This window comes from Amphiprion ocellaris, chromosome 20 (assembly GCF_022539595.1).
Source record: "Amphiprion ocellaris isolate individual 3 ecotype Okinawa chromosome 20, ASM2253959v1, whole genome shotgun sequence".
NCBI classification, from domain to species: domain Eukaryota; kingdom Metazoa; phylum Chordata; class Actinopteri; family Pomacentridae; genus Amphiprion; species Amphiprion ocellaris.
The window spans coordinates 19015592-19039851 of record NC_072785.1 but is presented as its reverse complement, the minus strand read 5'-3'; the positions used below and the strand labels follow the sequence as shown (position 1 = coordinate 19039851).

Genomic DNA, 24260 nt, shown 5'->3' with positions numbered 1-24260 from the left:
GTTCTGTTAACTTTATAACACCCTTACCTTCAACGTACACTGGGGTGGTTTGCCAAGTGTGAATTTACCAGGATGACAGTTGGCACCTCCAAGGCCATGTTCTCTGCTGGAAAGCAGTGGAGTTCTGCCTCTGGGTTGAGGGTGAGTTGCTGCCCAAAGCAAAGAAGTTTAAGTATCTTGGGATCTTGTCTGTGAGTGATGGGGAAAATGGAGCTTGAGATGGACAGATTGATTGGTGTGGAATCCCCAGTAAGTGTACCATGTTATACCAGAGCTGTAATGTACATTGTTCCAGGCCATCACAGTGAAGATTGAGCTGAGCCAGAAGGCGAAGCTCCTGATTTACTCATCGATCTACTTTCCGACCTTCGCCTATGAACTCTGGGTAGTGACCAAAAGCATAAGACTGTGAATACAAGGGGCCAAAATGTGGTTTCTATCATTGGAGAAGTTGGGTGCAACCTTAGACATGGATTGAGGAAAGTAATGTGTAGTTGCTACTATTTTTTGTCAAAAGGAGCCAACTGAGGGAGTTTGAGCATCTGATTGGGCTGCTACCTGGGCATCTTCCTTGGGAGGATTTTCCTGAGTCCCCAGGGTAGATGGAGAACTCACAGGAGGGATTATGCTATACATCTGGCGTGGGAATGCCTTGGAACACCCCATGAGAAACTGGAATATATTGCTGGGAGAGGGAAGTCTGAATAGAAGAAAATGTATTAGATGATGGATGGATAATCCAGCTGACATTCATGTTCATTTTTTTCAGCAGTTGAAGATCTAATCACCAATAAAGTGTAAGTCTTGCAAGAGCACCATTACAAGAAATGAAATCATTCTTAATGTATATTGGTTGAATCACAATTTCAACTCGTGCATTTAGTAACATACAAGGAAACATTCCACCTTAAAAATTGTCAGTAGCTCCGTTAGCCTTTGAGTGACACCAGTGAATTATTTTATTTATACCTATAAGCCATTAACTAGAAAAGATTACACAGCATCCTTTCATTCATCATTCACTCTTCTGGCAGATTCTTTATTTGTGAAACGTTTGGAAAGAATCATTACAAAGTGAGCCTGTTAAACATGTACAGCTTGTGCTACATCCTCAATGCCTGCAGGAAATGACAGCTTGTTTTGCTACTTTCTCATAGCTTAGCCTATTAGATGAGCTTGACCTGCACTGCAGCTTTACCTCAGACAGGATGTTTCGAATCTGGCTTAATTTGCTCAGTAGAAATAAATTAAATCCTTCAAAACACAAACTACTTGTGTTAATTCCCTTATATTGCTTAAAGCTACAATAGGCAGAAGTCTGGAAAAAGTAAAGGTGGAAATCTGGAAAAGCTCTCCCTCCTTGCATCCAAAGACTGTCCCACCAGACGAGCATGAGCATGCACGTGTTTCAAAATGCTAAAAAGGTCAAGCTATTCATTTTGATTTTTGGCTTCACATAGGGCACTCTCCATCTAACCATGTCCTGCCTCCAGTTTGGCCTTTTTTGCTCTTTTGTATCGTCTCATTTGGTCTGAAAAGGGCTGGGATCGGCCAGAGTCTCCCATTAGGTATGCGTATGCAATTTGTTGCACTTTGGTACTTAAACAAATAAAACTACAGCTCTGATTACTGTGAGAAATTCCCTTTTAATGATGTAGTGTGATTTAGTCAACGGTTTGACACTAGCAAGTAATTATTAAAAACTTAGAAGGGACCTGGCATGCTAATTTAAATGAATTGCTTGTTTAACCTAATCCATTTGTTTTCGTTCTGCTTAGCATTCAACGTTTACAGCAATATTCTTCTTTTCTGCTGCAACCAATTTGACTTGAAATGTTTAGAAAATGCCTCATTTTGATTGACTAAAAATAACATGAAATGTATTACTCACTGCTTCTCCTGTAACAGCAGAATGAGCTGAGTTGCTTACTCTACATGTCAAATAGAGGAAGACCTGACATCGGGCAAAACATTTAAAGCTGCAGCGTCAGACGGTGAAACAGGACGTGTTTTGACACACTGGATCAAAAGCATGTTCAACCAAATCCTGCCACTGTGCTGGAATATTTTTTTTGTACATGTTGCATATGTCTCATTATAGTTTTTATGCAAACAAAATCAGAACAGAAACTTTCCCCTTAGTTCCTGTTCCAAAACAAGAAACAAGCTTTCTCTCCATCGATCTCTGCTTTGCTGTCAGCTGCTGTGAATATCTGAATGTAAATTGTTGGGAAATAGCAGCAGAGATATTTGAACTGACAATCATTGTATCCTCTTCCCATAAAGACTCTCCTCAAGTGACTCTTTTCAATGCAATCCAAATGGTCCTGTCACACAATAAAAGCACTGCAAGTGCTTCACATCTGGTCTATAAAATGGACTCCAACCACTGCAAGTTGTGCTGTGTGTCTGCAAACACAAAGAGGGAATCAATTTGAGCTCTTCAGACAATCAATTAGAAGAAAATCTGATTCATAAGTTGTTTATTTGAGATTGTTTTTGAAAGCAAACACTGATTTTTTTTTTTTTTTTTTTTTAAATTCAAATTTCACTTGATGACATTTAAAGGACCTCATGGCCAAATTACAAATCATCACTTTCTCCTAAAATGGCTCATTTTGTCCTCTGTCAAAGCCTGTGATGTTCTGTTTGTGTCTTGCCACATGTGACTGGATGAGAGATGGATTCTCACATCATGGCTTTGATTGGCAGGTTCGACTTTAACAGCTCCAAACATTTGGTGCATTTCAGCTCAGAGCTTACAGAAATTAAATTTCTTAACCCTTTAAGACCCACCATTGTGCAAGTCCGCCAGGACATATTTTTACATTTTTACATGCTGTAGTTCCATTCATCTTTTGGAGTATTTTTATTTGCTTTACATCAAAATAACCCTGATATCCCAAATTTTAATAATATGTATTGACTTATGTCTTAACTACTACAAAAAAATTGCTTAAAAGTGCAATAAACCTTAAAAAAATGAAAATCGTTTTTGTTTTTATCACATATATTTCAAAATACAGAAATTGCATAGCTGTATCCCTCAAATTTGTAAATGTAAAAAAGTTGCACAATATCCTTTGGAACCACAGGAAATTTATTTGGAGTCTGTACATAATTTGCTTTTTGAGATATGGTCAATTTTGTAACCTGTAAAAAAAACCGAAAATAAACAAAACTGCAAAATTTGCAAAGAGACAACATCAACATCAAAACAAATTATTTACAATAGTGCAATCAAATTTCTAAGTGTGCCAGATACTTATGAACACACATATTTTATGTACAAAACCATGGTCAGACCATAAAAAGTGCATTTGAAAATAAAAGAAAATCGTTTTTACTGAGTTGAATCAGAAACAGTATTTTGATGGTCTCCTGGTCCAAGTACTTGGACAGGTCTGATGGAGAAGGACTGTCCACATATTCTGACAGAGGTGGCTGGACACCTGGCTTCCTTTTGGGCAGGAAATGTGGCAGAGAAGGTAAGCTGTCAGGTTCCTTCTCAGTTTTCCAGCCAGCTGTAGGGAGCGCCTCTGGCCCGGAGCGCTCGCTTGTGGAGCGGCTGCTGCAGCGTCTCCTGGCTGGAGGACGGTCTGTCCCTCTACCTCTCGCTGGGGTACCAGGACAGCAGGAGACCTCCATTCTCTCCTCTTCCTCCTCCTCCTCCTTCCCAACATTGTAAATGCTGCACACAGAAAAAGTTACGTGGTACGTTAAGCTGTGCGCAGCACATGACTTGTAAAAATGATGCGTATTTTGCGCGGAATGCTTTCGGCGGCGTTACATGTATATTATACTTTCTTTACTTTTCTCCAACTCAAAACAAACAACTTCTCACGAATACAGACTTACATGTCACTGGAATGATCAATTCCTTCGATAAGATCGGCTTCATCCGCGCTGGTGGCAGAATCCGGGCCAGACCAGTGGCTGGACTCTTCATCCGACGCTGTAGTTTGCTGGAGAGCTTCAAGCCAGATGTAAAATAGTTTGGTGCGACCAGGTTTTCACGGCTCCTCAACTAATGTGTGGAAGTGTGTCAAAGCTGTGTGTGGTGGGTCCGTGTGGTAATTGGATTTTCCGTTCTGAAACGGGTATTGAAAAACAAAAAACCAGTGGTTATTTGATTTTCGTTTTAAAATACAAAAATTTAAATTGAAATAAAAGGCGTTTTTCCTTTTCATGATCAAAAAGGGATATACGATTTTTTTTAAATGCTTTGATTTTCGTTTTATATTTAGAATAACAAGAAAGTAAAATCAGTAAGAGACAAACGAAAAAAATGCCCGTTTTTTCATTTTCTGAGACCGGTGTTTCAGTTTAGCTGGTGATCAGGTTAACTGGTGATAGTTTCCCATTGGTTAGGACGTGGATGACTGAACGAGTTTTTATTGTTTTCTGAGTGACTAGTTTAAACAACGTGGTCTCAGTTTGTTCCGATGTATTTTAGCAAATCAAGCTGATGTTGTGCTGCGTGTTGTTCTGATGGGAGGCTGCTGAGGGTCTGAGTGTTTCTGAGAACAAACCCGAGTGAAGCTCCAAGTTCTGCTCTGGATCTGTTCCACTGAACACACAAACTAACACACAACACAGCAGCGGATGTGCTTCTATGTTGTGGGTTTTATTGGTGATACAATAAATAGTTTTCTGACTCGTTCTTAACCAGGAAGCCTGTGTTAAGTTGTGATTATCCCCAGTTGACATGGACGTGTTTCCTGAACAATCACCAGGTGTTAAACACCTGACAGGATGACAGTGATCTATATGGATGAAGCGGAATGTTTGTAGAGCTGATCGGTAGCACAATGAGTAAAACGGTGGTCTCGTAATTTTACCGCTGGATTACGTGGTTTCGAATCCTCTCACCTACTTGAAAAATACGTGTTTTTTATTTCGGCCCGCACGTTTCTTTTTACTGTCTGTAGATGATATTTACATGGATACAGACTTTATTAAGTAGTGATGCCGGCGTTTTTCGGCGACGTCTTCTTTATCTGGTATCTTTATTTCACGTAAATCCAGGTCTGATCGTGACGAATCTGCGGACGAAACATCTGGAGACGGAAACGATCGCCAGTTAACCTGATCACCAGTTAAACTGGAACACCGGATGTGGTCGTCAGCAAGTGTGGAGCCAAACAACAACAAGATTCTCAGAGGGCGGAGCCAGAGAGCAGTGATTGGTCAGACCATAGACAGAAGACAGCGCGCGAGCGTATCTAGTCTTCTATGTATCTATGGTCGGCACGTCTGGTAGCATCTCTGGCTGCTGTCGATCTTGTTTTTGGAGTAAAACACGGTAAGAAGATAAATACTTCTAACCAGTAGCGTTGTTTTGTTGTACGTTAAGTCAGCGACTTGTGAAGAGTTGTGTTTTGTCGTGTTTGAGCAGTTGGTCCGGACGCGTTACCTCGCTAAGCGGCTAAGTTAGCTAGCGGGCTAATTAGCACAGGTGGCTAACTTACCACTGAACACCTGTGTTAGTTGCTGCTGCAGGTGTCCGTCATTAGTAGAATGACCTTCTCAACCTGTATTTCTCGCTGTGTATTTTAGCTTTTGAAAAAAGTTATTTTACTTTAAGGTTAACTGAAACCTGTTCAGCTGCACTGAAGTTTAACATTCAGCTGGTTTGAATTAAACCACGCTTACCTTAACATTGTATATTACCTCTCTGAATCTCCATAATTTCATTAAATTTCTTCTCTCTTCCACTGCTCAAGTTCAATCCAGTATATAAAATGACATTAATAGTGAGTAAACTAACAACCAGCCATTGTATTTATTTATTACTGTATGTATTTGTAGTAAAACATGAGTTGAAACATCCTACTTTTGGATCTAGAACTGCACAAGCCGTTCATTTTCAGTCACCTGACGAGTTAAACTCCCCTTTTTATGTGAGGTTGAAGCAGAAAATCTGAGTTAACAAAGAAAGTTCTTTATAATTTGCGATACCTGTTATCTCTGACTGAGGCTTTAGTTTTTGTTGAGCTGATTTACACGTAGAAACTTTGTTCAGGAAAATTTCTCAGTAGCTCAGAGGACAGGCTGCTTTTTACACAACCTTGTAAGAGAATGTCTGTCAATGCTTTCAGCAGAATTTAGAAACACAACACTTCCTAAACAGATATTTTGAGGCTGTGAGGTTGAACGTTTGAGAGTATATCTGTGTTTTTGTTTGTGGTCTTTCTGTTTCTAGGTGGAAGCTGAATTAGTGAGGATGACTCCTGCTCCTGTCATCTCTAAGCTCCTCACACATCTTTACCTGCACATGAGGAAAATCACTCCTGTAGAATGCAGGTATGTTTGTCATTATTATAAAAAGATGTTGCCTGGTGACCTGTCAGAAACCCATTATACAGAGTCAGCCAAAATAATGTTTACACACATCAGGAAAAGAAAAACTTGCATAAGTATTTCAATACCAAATTTATTCAGACATCACCAGATTAATAAAAGTTATCTTTGGCCTCTACAATTACAAGAGGCGCTCAAAGTGGTGGCCACTGGCTTCCAGACATTTCTGTTGTGTTGTAGACGTCACTTGTTGATGCTCCATTCATGAGGGTAATGCCATCTGTTGGGAAAACATCGTACAACAGGACACAGAGTTATCGTGATTTGATCAAACTTAGAACGAGGTATCTATATGTATAGAAGTACTTATACAAATGAAATATTTATAAAAGTTTTTCTTTTCCTGATGTGTGTACATTATTTTGGCTGACTCTGAACTTGAGAACAAAACTCATTTAATTGTTGCTCTGAAATCTTCTTTAGTGAAAACCAGCTGGTGTTCTGCTTTGAAACAAACTGCTGTTGAGGTCTGTGTTTTTAGGTTTAACCCCACAGTTTCTGAATGAACTGATAGTTTGTTTTTTTTCCTCATCAATGTGGACGTTATAATTGATGGTAACATTTACTGATCATATAATCAGCAATACAATATAACTGTAACATTCTGACCATCTGACTAATACTGTGTTGGTCCCTTTATGCTGCTAAAACTCCTCTGACCCAGTGGTTCATCAGAACCTCTGGGGATGTCCTGTGGATTCTGTGGATCCTGTGGGTTGCAGGGTGGGTCCTACCTAGACCAGGCTGATCCTGGACCATCCCACAGATGCTCAATCAGATCTGGATGTGGGGAGTGTGGAACCCAGGTGAACAGCTTAGCTCTGTCGTGTTCCTCGGACCATTTCTGAATAGTTTTAGTTTGTCCTGCTGAGGGTGGCAGCTGGCATCAAGGACTGCTGTTGCCATGGAGACTAGGGGGTTGTTTGTCCTGCAGTGTTTAGGTGGTGGTACATGTCAAACATCCACATGAACGTCAAGGTTTCCCAGCAGAACGTTGCATTAGAACAAGATGATGGATGTTGTTCTCTTCAGCTGTCAGTGGTCAGAATGTTGTGGCTGATCGGTGGATCTGTCTGCCTTTACTCTGACATCCAGAGTTATACAAAAGTGTAGTATGTGTGCAGTGCAGAAGAGATTTACTTTATTATATGCAGTTTTAGTGGTCCCATCAGAGAAAATCATATCCATATACAGATTTTTATTAATTCCAGGGCTGGTTCAGTAAAGATTATAATAATAACTACATCAGATAATTCTTGGTCGCAGTTGGAATTTTGCAGACTGAGAGATGGTTGAGAAGGTTTGCAGTTCTTGTTTTAGCAAAATATGTTATAATGGAAGATCTTTATTGTCATTGTACATGAAATTATCTGCAAACCAGCAAAGTGCATCAGTCTGAAGTATCTAAAAATAAATAAGTAAAGAAAAATGCTTCTAAAGCCAGTAATAAACAGAATATTTTGAGGGAATATTCTAAAAAGGAAAGAAAAGCGCCATTCTCACTCCTCTCAGGATAAACTGTCATTAAAATTGACTTTAAATTTAGCTTCAACACAAGATAAAAACATTTACTTTCATTACTGATGTCAAGTTTAATAAAGTTCATGCTACTTTTATAAAATGATGAAAGTGAATAAATTGTATTTCTGTGATCTGTGTTTGATTTCTGTCTTTTCTCCTGTCATCCAGATGTTCAGAGGGAGATGATGCCACATCTGGTCCAGCCGATGGAAGGTCTTGAAGTTCTCTGACTGGCCTCGACTGAAGATGGTCGTCTCACTGGATTTAAGGTTCAGATGCTCAGTAACAAACTCCACCAATGTGCCAACAGGGAAGCTTTAGGTTTATTAAATGTTGCTGTGAAGGTATCGCTGTTTTTCTTTGTGAATGCAATGTGCTCCAACTGAAACTTGAATTAGAACTTAGAAGTAAATCCTTCCACCTGAAAGGATTTAGTTGCATTAATAACCTCATAACATTCTAATTTTTATTCTAGTCTTAGTTGGAAATAGAATCTCTGTATTGATTCAGGTAAAAACTGAACTTCACAGCATGTTGGAGCAAAACAACCAGATGAAAACTGTGATGGTGTTGGATTGTCAGACCGTAATGTTGCAGCTCAAAGCAGCTTTTCTATCTCAGTTCATTCTGACATTCAGCTATGAATCAACACAGCAGATGGTGATCCATGCTGTGGAAGTCTCACATCTCCTGATTTATTGGAGCTGCTTTGCACTTTTTACACTGTTTATTCACCAACACTTTATTTAATAAAAGTCCCATCTAGTTTTTATGAGGAATGTGATGTTTTAATTTCTCTGTGAATAACTGCAGTCTAATGCAACAGCTGGAGTTGTAACATCTGTCCTGATATTGATCATGAAGTATTGATCAGAATACTTATGGTCAGCAGTCATTCCTGAAGTTTTATATTAAAATCTTTACTTGTGTTGTGAACTTTGGTAAGAAGCAGAAACGTTAGCGTTGCCATGGATACATGAGTGTTAAATTCTGTCCATGTTTCCATTTTGGGAAATGCAGTCCAGTTCCAGAATGTGGAGGAATTTAGTCTCACAATCACAGACAACAAATATTATCTGAAAGTTGGGTTATTGTTGTTTATCAGCACAATACAAAAAGATTAATGTTAGAAATATTCCAGTTAAGACCCTAGAATATCATGATTTATGTAAATTTACCTCAATAATATGAATGTTCAGGTTAAGATTGTACAGTGATATTTATTATGTAAGTTTAGCTGATTAAAGTTTATGACTGCACTAAAATATTATTTAAATCGACATCATTATTATAATATTTAGGGTCAGACCCTACAGTATTGAGATTAAGAAATCAAATATTCTATAAAATATAAATACACTGAACTCATTTGTATGTATTTAAATGAGACTCTACAATATTATTTGACACAAATCTATCTAAATCTAAATTTTAATAATTTTCATGCCAAACATTTACTGGACTGATTTAAATATTAAAATCCCTCCTTTCTAATCCTCTGCTGTACGTTCAAACCTGAGGCCTTAAATAGAAACACACAAGTATCTGATTGAAGGAACTTCTGCAGAGTCCTGGTTCCAGAACATGATGATAGAATTATAGACAAACTTTAACAAAAGCTGCCTGAGAGTTTACAGGTTTTTATGTTGGATTTCTTCAGTAATTTAATGAGCGTTTTCAGCAAAAATCAATTGTTCATTTGATGAACTTCATTTCCTAAAACATCCAGAATTGGAGCTCATATCTTTGGCAGCTGTAAAGTTTCTGCTCCTTCAAAGTTCACAACACAATGAATGAATTCCTGAAACACTCTCAATGCTGGAGAGCGTTTGATGCTGAAGCAGTGACCAGTTTTTCTGTTTCTTCTCTGGAGATGCACAATGAGGGACGTCTGCAGAGACTGAGAAAGGGTCTCACCACATCCTTACATGAGGAAAAAGACTTTAATGAAGACTACAATGAGAAAAACTATCAGACAGCAGACGGCTGCATTCAAGGTGAGCTCTGAACATTTGATCTGGAACAGGAATTCAATAACGGCAGCATGAGCTTCATTTCAGTCTGTAGCTGCTGAATTCATGGATGAATCATCTGGCACTAGAGAGGAAGACCATCAAACATCCACGTCAGCTGATGGAGGTCCAAGAGTCTCACCAAACAACCAACCTACAGAGTGAAGACCTCGAATCTGATTGGACGGCCTCCTATTCAGCCACATGTGTGAACAAATGCCTCTAAGCTGATTTGTTTTCTACAATAAATCCAGTTTGAGTCCTAATCTATGCCTGTATGTTTGCTTCTTTACACTGCTGTTAACAGTTTAGGCTGTTAGATTGTTCCAGATAAGACAAGTACAAGATTCTTCAGAGCCGTTCTACCACGAGCCTGACAGGAAGAACTCCAACAGCTACTGAATGTTCCTGTGGTCCCCTCAAGGCTACAGGAGGAGCCCTACGAGGACGAGCCAGTCCACCTGATGGTGGCCAGTTGCTGCGGTTCAAAGCCAACACCGACTACGTGGACTTCTACTGGACCACACGGAGGCCTTCAAACCGGACCAACAAGTTCAACGACTCCCCGACTCGTGGGTCTGAGGACGCCGCCGAGCCTCGGTCCAGCCGGCCTCCTGTCTGTGGGTGTTTGAGTGCTGAGAGGTTTGTGGATGTAAGTGAACGTGTCTGTGTTGAAACAGCAGCTTTTGACTCAGTAACGCCAGGAAAAACCAAGAGCTCCTTTATTTGTGACTTCCACTAAAAAACTGATGAAAATAAGTTTGCCAGGGTTCTGACTGACAACAGATTATTAAATAATGAAAATAATCATTTAAATATTCCTTTAAACAATCCTTTTAGGTCTACATTTCCTTTACACTGACTTCTTGGTATATGTACAAGTATTTTGGGTGGAATATACCATTAAGCCCGATGTTCAAGGGTTCTTCTGGGAATATACCATTAAACCAACCTTTTAGGTAAATGTTCCAGGATGTTGGGTAGAATATACCATCAGATCAACCTTTTAGGTCTAAGTTGGACTTCTACATGAGAGCTTTAATTATTCTTCCTGAAAAGTTTGGTCAATAAAAAAGACAAAAACTAATATTTTCAGTTGAACTAAAGACAGACTTTGTGATTTTTCTGCTCACATGTGTTGTTGTAAACTTACTCTTTCAAATAAATAGCCTCCTAACCCCCTGTAAACCAGCGTTTGTCCTGTTTTTGTGTTGCTCCTCGGCGACCCTAGACAGCCGGGTCGTAATGTTTTTTGAGCAACACACCATACTATGACGTTTTTACAATGATGGTTCTACTATGTAACCAGTTTGACATGTTCAGGTGTTCTTTGTGTGAAAACTCAGAGATTTCAGGTATCAGAAGGTGGTTTTCAACTTTCTTTGTTAACTTTCTGCCTCAACTTTAAACTAAGTTTCCTTCACTAACCCAGCCCTCTGGACTTCCAGTAAGCTGTGTTCCTATTGGCTGTCCAGGTGGCTGCTTGGTGTTATCAGGAACACCTGAGGAGCTCAGTGTCTTCCTGCTTTATTTGGCGACAGTCAAACATTTCCTCTGCTTCTGTTCACCACTGAACCGGGTTTGGCTCCATTGCTTTAGTTTGTTCTTTCGGCGTTGGCTTGCAGCTTCCAGCAGTAAAATCGTCTTTAATGTGTTTCTTGGTGTGTTTTAGGGCTTTGTACTGGATAGTTGTCTTGGTAAATGTGGTTCTTTAGCCACAGTTAGCACATGGTACTAATGTGTGCAGTGATTAGTGGATTTGGTGCAGCTGAGTTGTGTCTTTATCTTGGCTGTAGTGAGTCTTTAGAGGTTTTGGTCAGACACATTCTGTATTCTTGTTTGAGAACCAACGTTGGTTGTCCAGAAGGTAAGAGTTCCTGTCCTGATTCTCTGTTGTCAGAGGTTCTCTGGTAGGCTGCAGGAGACTTTAGCGTTTGGGTTGTGCTAGTTTGGTTTTTGTATGGTTTCATTTGGACGACTATCTTGAGGCCCCTCCATGTGGTTTAGTGAGGTTTTCTGTAACAGTTCTACAAAGCAACCTGCAGCAGAAGAGACTTTGAGAGTTTTTAGGAAGTTCTGGAGATCAGACTTTAGAGCAGCAGAAACATTTGTCAGCAGTTTCAGCAGGAGAAGGTGAGCTTCAGAGTAGAAATGAGACAGAAACCTTGATCCGTGTGGTGAGGTCCTGTAGCAAGAGTTTGAGCAGGTTGTGAAGAGTCTGTAGTTCTTTGGTCTGAAAGCACAAGAAGAGTCAAGTCATTAAAGGAGAAAACAGGAGATATTGTTGGTTCTTCTGTTGCTCTGCAGTTTCCTTAGACTGAATATCAAGTTTATATTTTAAATGATTTACCATGTGAGCCCAAGAAGACTTCAATAAACTCCCTCCCTCCCCTGGACACAACATATTTTATTACCATGTTAAATCTTTTTTTTTTTTGTTTTTGTTTTTTTTTTAATAATGTTTTGAGTTTTAATCATAGTTTTAGCATAGTTTTTTCTCTTTGCTTATTTAATTGTCATCTGTGTAAAAGATGCTAAACAAATAAAGTTGAATTGATAAAGTGAATAATTGACTAACTCATGATTGTGACAACAGAAGTATTTTCATTGTGATTTAAGGGTTAATTTCATTTTTAAGGTTGGGGTTAAAATATTGACAGAAAAAGAAGATTAAAGAAATAAACTACATTAAAAAAGCAATTAAATCAAAGGAAAAAGAAATTTAATACAATAAAACTTTTACAAAGTTTTATTATTAAAAAGTATTTTTTAAATGTTGAATTATTGAAAATATTGTATCTGTAATTTTTAATATTTGTATTTTAAAAATTTTGTTCAATTTCATAATTACATGTATCTTGTTTAATTATCTAATTCAATATTTTGTCTGTTTAATATAATTTAATTGTATTTAATGTTTAACCATATTAAACAGACAAAATATTGAATTAGATAATTAAACAAGATACAATACATGCAATGAAGTTAAACAAAATTTTTAAAATACAAATATTAAAAATTACAGATACAATGTTTTCGATAATTAAGCATTTAAAAAATACAATTAAACAAGAACAATATTAAACATTTAAAAAATACTAAACATTTAATTAGATTATTAAACCTTTAAAAAGACAAAACATTGAATTAAAAAATTAAATGTTTAATTAGAAAATTACATCTTAAAGACAATAAAACTTCAAATAGAAATTAAACAGAAAATACAATGAAGCATTTAAAAAGAAAATGAAACATTAAAAGGTGGTAAAACATTTAAAAGGAAAAACCTTAAAGATTTAATCGAAACATTAAATATTGGGAAAGAAAAAAAATCAAACAAGCCGATAAAACATTTGAAAAAACAATTAAACTTTAAAAAGACAAAACATTTGGAAATCAAATCAGACATTAGGAAAGAATAAAAGGTGAGAAAAGAGCAAAACTAAACGTTTAAGAAGAATCAAACTAAAGACAAAACATTTGAAAAGACACCAGTTAGACTTTAGATCAAATTAAACAGAAGAGACAATAAAACGATCAAAAAGAGCAAAAACAGATCAAGGTCTTAAAGCGTTTTCTAGTCTGAAACGAAAACAAGTTGTTTCTTCAAACATTTCCTCTTTCTATGTTCTTGGTTTGATTGTGGATAGATTTACTAAGAACTCATTTCAGAAAACTGCTTTCCAGATAAAGTCTACTAGTAGTTGAAGGCATTTATCAAACTAATGTTACCTTCTGATCTCCACAAACTTTACTGTTCAGTGAAGAGAATCAAAGTTTGTTAAGGATTTCTAAAAAACCCACAGGTGAAAGTCTGACAAGAACTCAGATTGATGGTCTAAATGTGAAATCAACACTCATGGTCACAAGTTTTCAGGCTTCTGTTAACCAGAAAGTTCAAACGAACAGAGAAGTACTGAGAAACTTCTAAAATTTCAGTCCTCAGACTGTCTGAAGGTTCAAACTAACAGAGAACTACTCAAGAACTTTTAAGATTTCAGTCCTCAGACTGTGGAAAGGTTCAAACTAACAGAGAACTACTGTGGGACTTAGAAAATTTCAGTCCTCAGACTGTCTGAAGGTTCAAACTAACAGAGAACTACTGTGGGACTTAGAAAATTCAGCCCTCAGACTGTGAAAGCTCAGGTCCTGAGGACTCGGGAGGTGTGGAGGCTTGGAAAGTCTTGGAACTGAGGGTTCCACCCTCCAGCACAAAGGCTGAAGTCCAACCTCCTGAGAAAAACGGTCGAGTCGAGACTCGAGTTAAAAAAAAACTCGAAAACGACAAAAAATAGATGATAAATGCGCAAAAACGAGAAGAATTAGTATCTGAGCGAATAGCTCAGGAGGATAAGAGACAGACTACCAAGTGGAAGGTCGCAGGTTCAAGACCCGCCACTGGCCCTTTTCTTTCTTTGTCTTTGTCAGGATTTTGAGAAAATTTAAGAAGTGTCTGGTCTTGAACCGGCGACCTGCAGCGCCATAGGCAAATCCTTAACTCACTGAGCTACAGATCAGATAGAAAGAAATAAATTCGTCGTCCCTTTGGCATCGTAGTTCCTCAAGTGACCACATGGGTGGAGCCAAGGCGGAGTCTGGGTGGAGTCAGGGCGGAGAGTAGGCGGGGAGGTGGGTGGCGGCCTCCCCCCTCTACTCCCCCACCTTCCCCCACCGCCCACCACACCTTCCCCCGCCCGACGAGTTCTTCGAGTCTCCACGAGTTCTTCGAGTCTCCATGGGTTTTCCCGAGTTTCTGGAGTTTCCACGAGGTCGGAGGCAGAACAAGTTATGAAGAGGTGTTGAAGTCGGCCAGGATGGACTGACTTTTTACAGCGACGAGAAGGAAGACGACTAGAAGAGCAGGTCTTTAACCACCATCCATAAAATCTATGGAGTCGGCTCCAGAGAAATGAAAGAAGGTCAACTTTTATCAACCTCCATCCAGATGTTCAACTTGATATCTTTACTTTGACATTTTTAGCACCACAAACCTTTAGCATCACACTTTATTATCCTTTATTAGGATTTTAAAGGAATCCACCAGCAGATTGAATTTTTGTTGACAAACTTTATTCTTGTCATCGTGGGACTGCAGTATTTAAAACCGTTCCTTCTATTTGACCTCATGTTTATTAGTTTTAGTGGAGAAGGTTATTTTAGTTGTCCATTAGTCTCTTAAAAACCAAATAATAAATTGGATTAGTCAAGAGGTTTAAATTTCTTACTGTCAAATTTTAAATATGACAAAAAATATAAAAATAAAGTGTTATGAGACAATTTGACCTGTATTTGGCGTTATATGAATAAAATTGAATTCAAATTGTATGTATCTTGTAATGTTGGAGTAATTCAGCCATATATGTTGGAAAAAACATTTTCTTTGACCATTAATCTGTTGATTATTTTCTCCAGTAATTCATTTCTTGTTTTGGTTTATAAAATGTCAAACCCAAATATATTCAGTTTACTGTCATAAAACCCAAAAAGATTTACATTCATGATGCAGGAATCAGGCAGTTTTTCACTTTTTATCTTAGTTTAGTCAGAAAGATAGTTGATAATGTGTGAATTGTTGCAGCTTGTGAGCCGTAAAAGGTTTTAATCTTTGGGGCAGAGTGTCAAAAAACATTTAGAAACAAACATCAACAAAACACTCAAAGATCTGAACATCATTTGCATGAAAATGTCAAATTAAAGGACATTTATTTCCAATGTAAATGTGTGATATTCATCCTCTGGAGCTTTCTCTTCACATCGTCTTCCACCTGGACTGGTTTGGTCGGGAGCATGTGCAACAAACATTTGAAAAACTGCACTTTAACATCAATGAATGAGACTGAAGTTTAATCTCTACATAAATGAGACTGGATGTGCTGCTCTGTCATTAACTCCTAAGTTTAGGGAAAGTTCAAACAAAAGAGGACAGTTCAGATAAGACTTGAGAATGAGCTTATTTTGAACAAACATCTCAGACTTTCTGAGCTTCAGCACCTCTAGCAAGATATTTTAACAACAAGCAACTCAAGAGATCCAGAAGTTAGAGAGAGTTAGCTTTAGCTGAGCCAAAGAACATGTGGGACGCTAACCTAGCAAACATTTCAGACTTTCCTCTGTGAATTCTGAGAAATAATTTACTATTTAATGACAGAGCTACACATCTTAACTCAGTCTCATGAAAACAGACTCTAATTCAGTGTCATCCATCCATATTAAAGTGCAGTTACCCAAAATGTTTGCTGCATGAGCTCCAACAAAACCTGTCCAGGTAGAAGGCCACTTTGACAAACAGGAAGTGGACGATTCCAAGCAGATTTATAGAAGGGGGAACCGGACTGTACTAAGTGTGGTCGAGTATAGAGGGGTGTTTTGTGGGCTTTTAAGGCTGATAATGATTATTAATGAGACATTTGGAGTTGATATTCATTTGCTGTAAATGAAAGTATTTAAAATCTTGGAGTTAATTTTAGAAGAACACAAACTCTAACAGAAAGCTTTATTGATACGTTTTTGTTTTGTTTAGAGATGTTAAGTTAAAGGAGTTTTATTCGTAACGCATAACCAATCAAATCATTCCAGAAGACAGAGCGACCACAGGTCGATTAATGTTCAGAGCCAAAGTAGCGCCATTTTTAAATGTATTTATTACCGTCTGAAGGTTCAAACTAACAGAGAACTACTGTGGGACTTAGAAAATTTCAGCCCTCAGACTGTGTGAAAGCTCAGGTCCTGAGGACTCGGGAGGTCTGGAGGCTTGGAAAGTCTTGGAACTGAGGGTTCCACCCTCCAGCACAAAGGCTGAAGTCCCACCTCCTGAGAAAAACGGTCGAGTCGAGACTTGAGTTAAAAAAAAACTCGAAAACGACAAAAAATAGATGATAAATGCGCAAAAAAAAGAAGAATTAGTATCTGAGCGAATAGCTCAGGAGGATAAGAGACAGACTACCAAGTGGAAGGTCGCAGGTTCGAGACCCGCCACTGGCCCTTTTCTTTCTTTGTCTTTGTCAGGATTTTGAGAAAATTTAAGAAGTGTCTGGTCTTGAACCGGCGACCTGCAGCTCCATAGGCAAATCCTTAACTCACTGAGCTACAGATCAGATAAAAAGAAATAAATTCGTCGTCCCTTTGGCATCGTAGTTCCTGAAGTGACCACATGGGTGGAGCCAAGGCGGAGTCTGGGTGGAGTCAGGGCGGAGAGTAGGCGGGGAGGTGGGTGGCGGCCTCCCCCCTCTACTCCCCCACCGCCCACCACACCTTCCCCCGCCCGACGAGTTCTTCGAGTCTCCACGAGTTCTTCGAGTCTCCATGGGTTTTCCCGAGTTTCTTGAGTTTCCACCAGGTCGGAGGCAGAACAAGTTATGAAGAGGTGTTGAAGTAGGTCAGGATGGACTGACTTTTTACAGCGACTAGAAGGAAGATGACTAGAAGAGCAGGTCTTTAACCACCATCCATAAAATCCATGGAGTCGGCTCCAGAGAAATGAAGGGAGGTCAACTTTTATCAACCTCCATCCAGATGTTCAACTTGATATCTTTACTTTGACATTTTTAGCACCACAAACCTTTAGCATCACACTTTATTATCCTTTATTAGGATTTTAAAGGAATCCACCAGCAGATTGAATTTTTGTTGACAAACTTTATTCTTGTCATCGTGGGACTGCAGTATTTAAAACCGTGCCTTCTATTTGACCTCATGTTTATTAGTTTTAGTGGAGAAGGTTATTTTAGTTGTCTCTTAAAAACCAAATAATAAATTGGATTAGTCAAGAGGTTTAAATTTCTTACTGTCAAATTTTAAATATGACAAAAAATATAAAAATAAAGTGTCTTGAGACAATTTAACCTGTAATTGGCATTATATGAATAAAATTGAATTCAAATTGTATGTATCTTGTAATGTTGGAGTAATTCAGCCATATATGTTGGAAAACACATTTTCTTTGACCATTAATCTGTTCATTATTTTCTCCAGTAATTCATTTCTTGTTTTGGTTTATAAAATGTCAAACCCAAATATATTCAGTTTACTGTCATAAAACCCAAAAAGATTTACATTCATGATGCAGGAATCAGGCAGTTTTTCACTTTTTATCTTAGTTTAGTCAGAAAGATAGTTGATAATGTGTGAATTGTTGCAGCTTGTGAGCCGTAAAAGGTTTTAATCTTTGGGGCCGAGTGTCAAAAAACATTTAGAAACAAACATCAACAAAACACTCAAAGATCTGAACATCATTTGCATGAAAATGTCAAATTAAAGGACATTTATTTCCAACGTAAATGTGTGATATTCATCCTCTGGAGCTTTCTCTTCACATCGTCTTCCACCTGGACTGGTTTGGTCGGGAGCATGTGCAACAAACATTTGAAAAACTGCACTTTAACATCAATGAATGACACTGAAGTTTAATCTCTACATAAATGAGACTGAGTCTGGATGTGCTGCTCTGTCATTAACTCCTAAGTTTAGGGAAAGTTCAAACAAAAGAGGACAGTTCAGATAAGACTTGAGAATGAGCTTATTTTGAACAAACATCTCAGACTTTCTGAGCTTCAGCACCTACAGCAAGATATTTTAACAACAAGCAACTCAAGAGATCCAGAAGTTGGAGAGAGTTAGCTTTAGCTGAGCCAAAGAACATGTGGGACGCTAACCTAGCAAACATTTCAGACTTTCCTCTGTGAATTCTGAGAAATAATTTCCTATTTAATGACAGAGCTACACATCTTAACTCAGTCTCATTAAAACAGACTCTAATTCAGTGTCATCCATCCATATTAAAGTGCAGTTACCCAAAATGTTTGTTGCATGAGCTCCAACAAAACCTGTCCAGGTAGAAGGCCACTTTGACAAACAGGAAGTGGAAGATTCCAAGCAGATTTATAGAAGGGGGAACCGGACTGTACTAAGTGTGGTCGAGTATAGAGGGGTGTTTTGTGGGTTTTTAAGGCTGATAATGATTATTAATGAGACATTTGGAGTTGATATTCATTTGCTGTAAATGAAAGTATTTAAAATCTTGGAGTTAATTTTAGAAGAACACAAACTCTAACAGAAAGCTTTATTGATACGTTTTTGTTTTGTTTAGAGATGTTAAGTTAAAGGAGTTTTATTCGTAACGCATAACCAATCAAATCATTCCAGAAGACAGAGCGACCACAGGTCGATTAATGTTCAGAGCCAAAGTAGCGCCATTTTTAAATGTATTTATTACCGTAAATCAGTAAAAAATAAAATACTGATAATCAGTAAATCAGTCAGCCCACAATTACTACAATTCTACAATGTCTGTCTCTTTCCTTTGACTTGTTATTTGTACAATATACGATGTATATGATGGCGTTTTTTTCATACCAAAGGCTATACTATGATGTTTTCTAAGAGACATACGATGCTACTCTGTTTGTTCTGGCCCTGGGCTGCTGCACTCCTCCTCTGTTGTTTTCTGGATTGTACTCAGCTGCATGCCTTCGTCCACCCGGCCTCCGTTGACTCGTCCCGCCTGCCGTCTCTGGAGCTGAAGCTGGATTGGAACAGACCAAAGTACAGTCCAATCACGATGCCAGCTGCCTCTCAAAAGGCTCCTTCATCTGGCGGAACTTCTTCTGAGGGGAAGCTGAGCTGGCCCGGCAGAACTTTGGAGATGTGTTCCAGTGGTTGGTGGATGTCTGGGGAGATAGAGAGGGACCTTTGAATTGTTCAGAAAGGAAAACAGGGAACCCATTGGTAGTTTTAGTTTAGGGTGCTACTGTGGTGTGTTTTTGGGCTTGAAGAGGTGAACAGGAAGAGGTTTTTTCGTATTGTTTATCTTTTACTTTGTTCCTGGTTGGAATGCCCATCAATGTCAACATGAAGTTCACTTTTAGTTCTGTTTATTTATTTATTTATTTATTTATTTATTTACTAACACCCATTTGCTTTTAACCCCCTCACATGTTGTGTTGTTGTAAACTTGCTCTTTCAAATAAATACTTGCCTAACCCTCTGGAAACCAGCGTTTGGACTGTTTTTGTGTTGCTCCTCACCTACTTCAGACAGCCAGGACAAAACAACGTTTTGTGGACCAAAGGCAATACTATGATGTTTTTAGAGCGACATGCTATACTATGACATTTTTAGAGCGACATGCTATACTATGACGTTTTTAGAGCGACATGCTATACTATGACGTTTTTTGGATGACATGCTATACTATGGCGTTTTTAGAGTGACATGCTATACTATGATGTATTTAGAGTGACATGCTATACTATAACGTTTTTTGGGTGACAGGCTATACTATGACCTTTTTTGGGGGACATGCTATACTATGACGTTTTTAGAGCGACATGCTACACTATGACGTTTTTTGAGCCACATGCTGTACTATGACCTTTTTTGGGGGACATGCTATACTATGATGTTTTTTGGGCTATACTAATATGTTTTTTGGGAGACATGCTATACTATGACGTTTTTAGAGCGACATGCTAAACTATGATGTTTGTTGGACCAAAGGCTATACTATGACATTTTTTGAGCGACATGGTATACTATGACGTTTTTAGAGCGACATGCTATGACGTTTTTAGAGCGACATGCTATACTATGACATTTTTTTGGACGACATGCTAAACTATGACGTTTTTAGATCAAAGGCTATACTATGACATTTTTAGAGCGACATGTTTGACGTTTTTTGGACGACATGCTATACAATGACGTTTTTAGAGCGACATGCTATACTATGACGTTTTTAGAGTGACATGCTATACTATGACGTTTTTTGGACCAAAGGCTATACTATGATGTATTTAGAGTGACATGCTATACTATGATGATTTTTTTAGCCACATGCTATACTATGACGTTTTTTGGGTGACAGGCTATACTATGACGTTTTTAGAGCAACATGCTATACTATGACGTTTTTAGAGCGACATGCTACACTATGACGTTTTTTGAGCCACATGCTGTACTATGACCTTTTTTGGGCGACATGCTATACTATGACGTGTTTTGGGCGACATGCTATTCTATGACATTTTTAGAGCGACATGCTATACTATGACTTTTTTTGGACGACATGCTAAACTATGACGTTTTTTCGACCAAAGGCTATACTATGACATTTTTAGAGCGACATGCTATACTATGACATTTTTAGGGCGACATGCTATACAATGACGTTTTTTGGACGACATGCTATACAATGATGTTTTTAGAGTGACATGCTATACTATGACGTTTTTTTTGGACCAAAGGCTATACTGTGACGTTTTTTGGGAGACATGCTATACTATGACGTTTTTAGAGCGACATGCTAAACTATGATGTTTGTTGGACCAAAGGCTATACTATGATCTTTTTTGGACAGCATGCTATACTATGACATCTTTAGAGCGACATGCTATACTATGACGTTTTTAGAGCGACATGCTATACTATGATGTTTTTAGAGTGACATGCTATACTATGACGTTTGTTGGACCAAAGGCTATACTATGACATTTTTAGAGTGACATGCTATACTATGACGTTTTTAGAGCGACATGCTATACTATGACGTTTTTTGGGCGACATGCTATACAATGACGCTTGTTGAGCGACATGCTATGCTATGACGTTCTTAGAGCGACATGCTATACTGTTATACTGTGACGTTTTTAGACCAAAGGCTATACTATGACATTTTTAGAGTGACATGCTATACTATGACGTTTTTAGAGCGACATGCTACAGTATGACGTTTTTTGGGTGACATGCCATACTATGACATTTTTAGAGCGACATGCTATACTGTGACGTTTCAAGAGCGACATGCTATACGATGACGTTTTTTGGACAACATGCTATACTATGACATTTTTTGGGTGACATGCTATACTATGACGTTTTTTGGACCAAAGGCTATACTATGACGTTTTTAGAGTGACATGCTATACTATGACGTTTGTTGGGCGACACTCTATACTATAGGCTTTTTAAATTGACATATTACTGACACTTTTTTTGTCTTAGTTTTTTTTGGTTTTTAGCAACATATAAGAATTTGAACAGTTTTAAAAATTACTAGACTTTTACTTGTGCAATGAAATATTATTCTATGGCATTTTTTCGATGACATATACTCTGATGTTTTCTTGAAAAACATACTATTTTGACAATATACTGCACTATGACATTTTTTGAACCACATATCATACATGACAATTTTAGGCAACATCCTATCATTTTGCACTTTTTGAACCACATAATAATCAGTTGGGTTTTTTTGCCGACATGCTATACTATGAACTACATGCCATACTATGTTATTCTTGAAAAATATACTATACTTTGACATTTTCTGAACTACATCCTATACTATGGCGTTATATACAGAGTGCTTTGGTTACATGTTGATTTATAATCTAGATTTTTTTCTGTTTTGTTTTTTGACGGGATTACCATAGACCTGACCATGAACACCGTTGACACCCACCTGAGGGAGACGCTGCCTAAGATCTCAAGGCTGCTTGGTCGTGGTCTTTCTGGTCCTGCTCCAGAACGCCTTCATCAACTACGTCTTCTTTTGAAGAGGCCCTCAGATGCTGCAATCTCTGACCTTAAGGAGGAAATGCTACTTTCACTCTGTAAGACAGCGGTTATTTTAAAGACCCAGCTCCTGGCGGCTTTGAGTGAAAATTTAACACCCATCAAAACGAAACTACAGACAGGTAAATCTGAGCTGTCGGTCAGTATTTCAAACATTAAGTCCGACCCGGCTGCCCTAAAGCACGATGTGGGTGAAACAGAAACTTCACTCTCCACATCACCAACGACATCGTCACACTCCAAAGCAGAGCACCTGTCTGCTGAACTTTTAAAAGTGGACTATAAATGTGAAGAATGTGAGCAGCAGCAGACTGTGAGCAGTGGAACAGATGTGATCAGAAAGAAGTCATTTTCTTTTTTCTTTTCTTTCTGGTTGACTTGATGCTGTCGGATGCAGATGTTGGAGCTGATTCTGATCTTTCAGGATAAAAAAGCTGCTTTTCCTTCACAGACTTTTCAGGAAATTATTCTCTCAGGTTTTCTCTGCTATTATTTCATTATTTCTTTATTGTAAAAATAAAGTTTGAGGCATAAAGACTCATTTAGTTATTTTAATCCTGAAATCTTTGATGTAGCAGAACTGAACTTCCATTTTCCTTCTTGTACTTCTGATACTAGAACTAAATGTATCTTCAACATGGATCATCTGCTTTTAATGAATCAGCAGCAACATCACAACAACAAATGAGACAATTTTCAACAAATTAATGAAACTGATGTCATTTAAAACTATCAGAGTCTGTTTTAGTGTCAAATTAAAGCTGATTACTGACAACTAGAACATTAACGTTACTGTTTTAATCACATTTAAGTTTCCTGAACGTTACATTAATGTCATCCAGCCACAGTTTTATGAACTTAATGAACCACATTACATGAACACAACACACTTCAGCTGTTTACATGAAACTCAACACAAACATCGTTAGCTTAATGCTACGTTAGCTTTCATCAGGCTACTACTGAGCAGCTAGCTCGGTTAGCATCGCTAACATCAAAGCTAATATTTACTATGCTAACTTTCTTCTCTGGTCAACACACACTGAAACAAACTCCACCAACATCTGGAGTGCATGGCACACATTATATCTGACACTAAAGCTGCATATAAAGTGCATTAAAAGCGGCACCGATACGAAAATAAACATTTACTTACCGAACTATCAGAGTCCTTTCAGTGTCTGCTGGTAGAATCAGCCGAAGGTAGAAAACTGGTTAAAGCAAGCCAACGGGCAGGAAAACTGTCTGTGGAAAATGTTCTGCTGCTCCACCGATAAATAAACCAACAGTTATTATATCAGAATTAATCCAAACGAGGAGAACAGAGTCTCTGCTGCCGCCTCCATAGGACCTGTCAATCATTCCAGACCGGACGATCAAGTAGTCCCGCCTCCTGGCTTCGCAAAACTTTAACGCTCTATAAAAAAAAATCAATATTGATTTATTTTAAGATCGGCCACCTGATCTCTCATTTTGACCATGAAAACTAACGAAAAAAAAAAGTATATACAGTCTATGCACTGTACTCTGTTTGGCTCCACACTTGCTGATGACCACTTCCGGTCTCAGAAAATGAAAAAACGGAAATTTTTTCGTTTCTCTCTTACTGATTTTACTTTCTTGTTATTCTAAATATAAAACGAAAATCAAAGCATTTTTTAGAAAATCGTATATCCCATTTTGATCATGAAAAGGAAAAACGCCTTGTATTTCAATTTCAATTTTTGTATTTTAAAACGAAAATCAAATAACCACTCGTTTTTTGTTTTTCAATACCCGTTTCAGAACGGA

At 38.1% G+C, this 24260-nt stretch overlaps 2 long non-coding RNA genes across 4 annotated transcripts; one reads left to right on the top strand and one right to left on the bottom strand.

The window, feature by feature from the left end:
• Positions 1–4914: 4914 nt before the first annotated feature.
• Positions 4915–22479, top strand: LOC129347698 (uncharacterized). 3 transcript variants are annotated; one of them, XR_008599923.1, is made up of 6 exons: positions 4915–5305; positions 6206–6306; positions 8053–9881; positions 9986–10102; positions 10204–10538; positions 22328–22479. It is a non-coding gene; the product is annotated as an uncharacterized LOC129347698 (long non-coding RNA). The 3 variants fall into 3 exon arrangements; XR_008599921.1 differs by having other exon boundaries at positions 4916–5305; positions 8053–10102; XR_008599922.1 differs by lacking the exons at positions 10204–10538; positions 22328–22479 and having other exon boundaries at positions 4922–5305; positions 9945–10170.
• Positions 19080–23771, bottom strand: LOC129347699 (uncharacterized). The gene is made up of 3 exons (XR_008599924.1): positions 23626–23771; positions 22357–22505; positions 19080–19561 (listed from the first exon to the last, which is right to left on the bottom strand). It is a non-coding gene; the product is annotated as an uncharacterized LOC129347699 (long non-coding RNA).
• Positions 23772–24260: the final 489 nt, after the last annotated feature.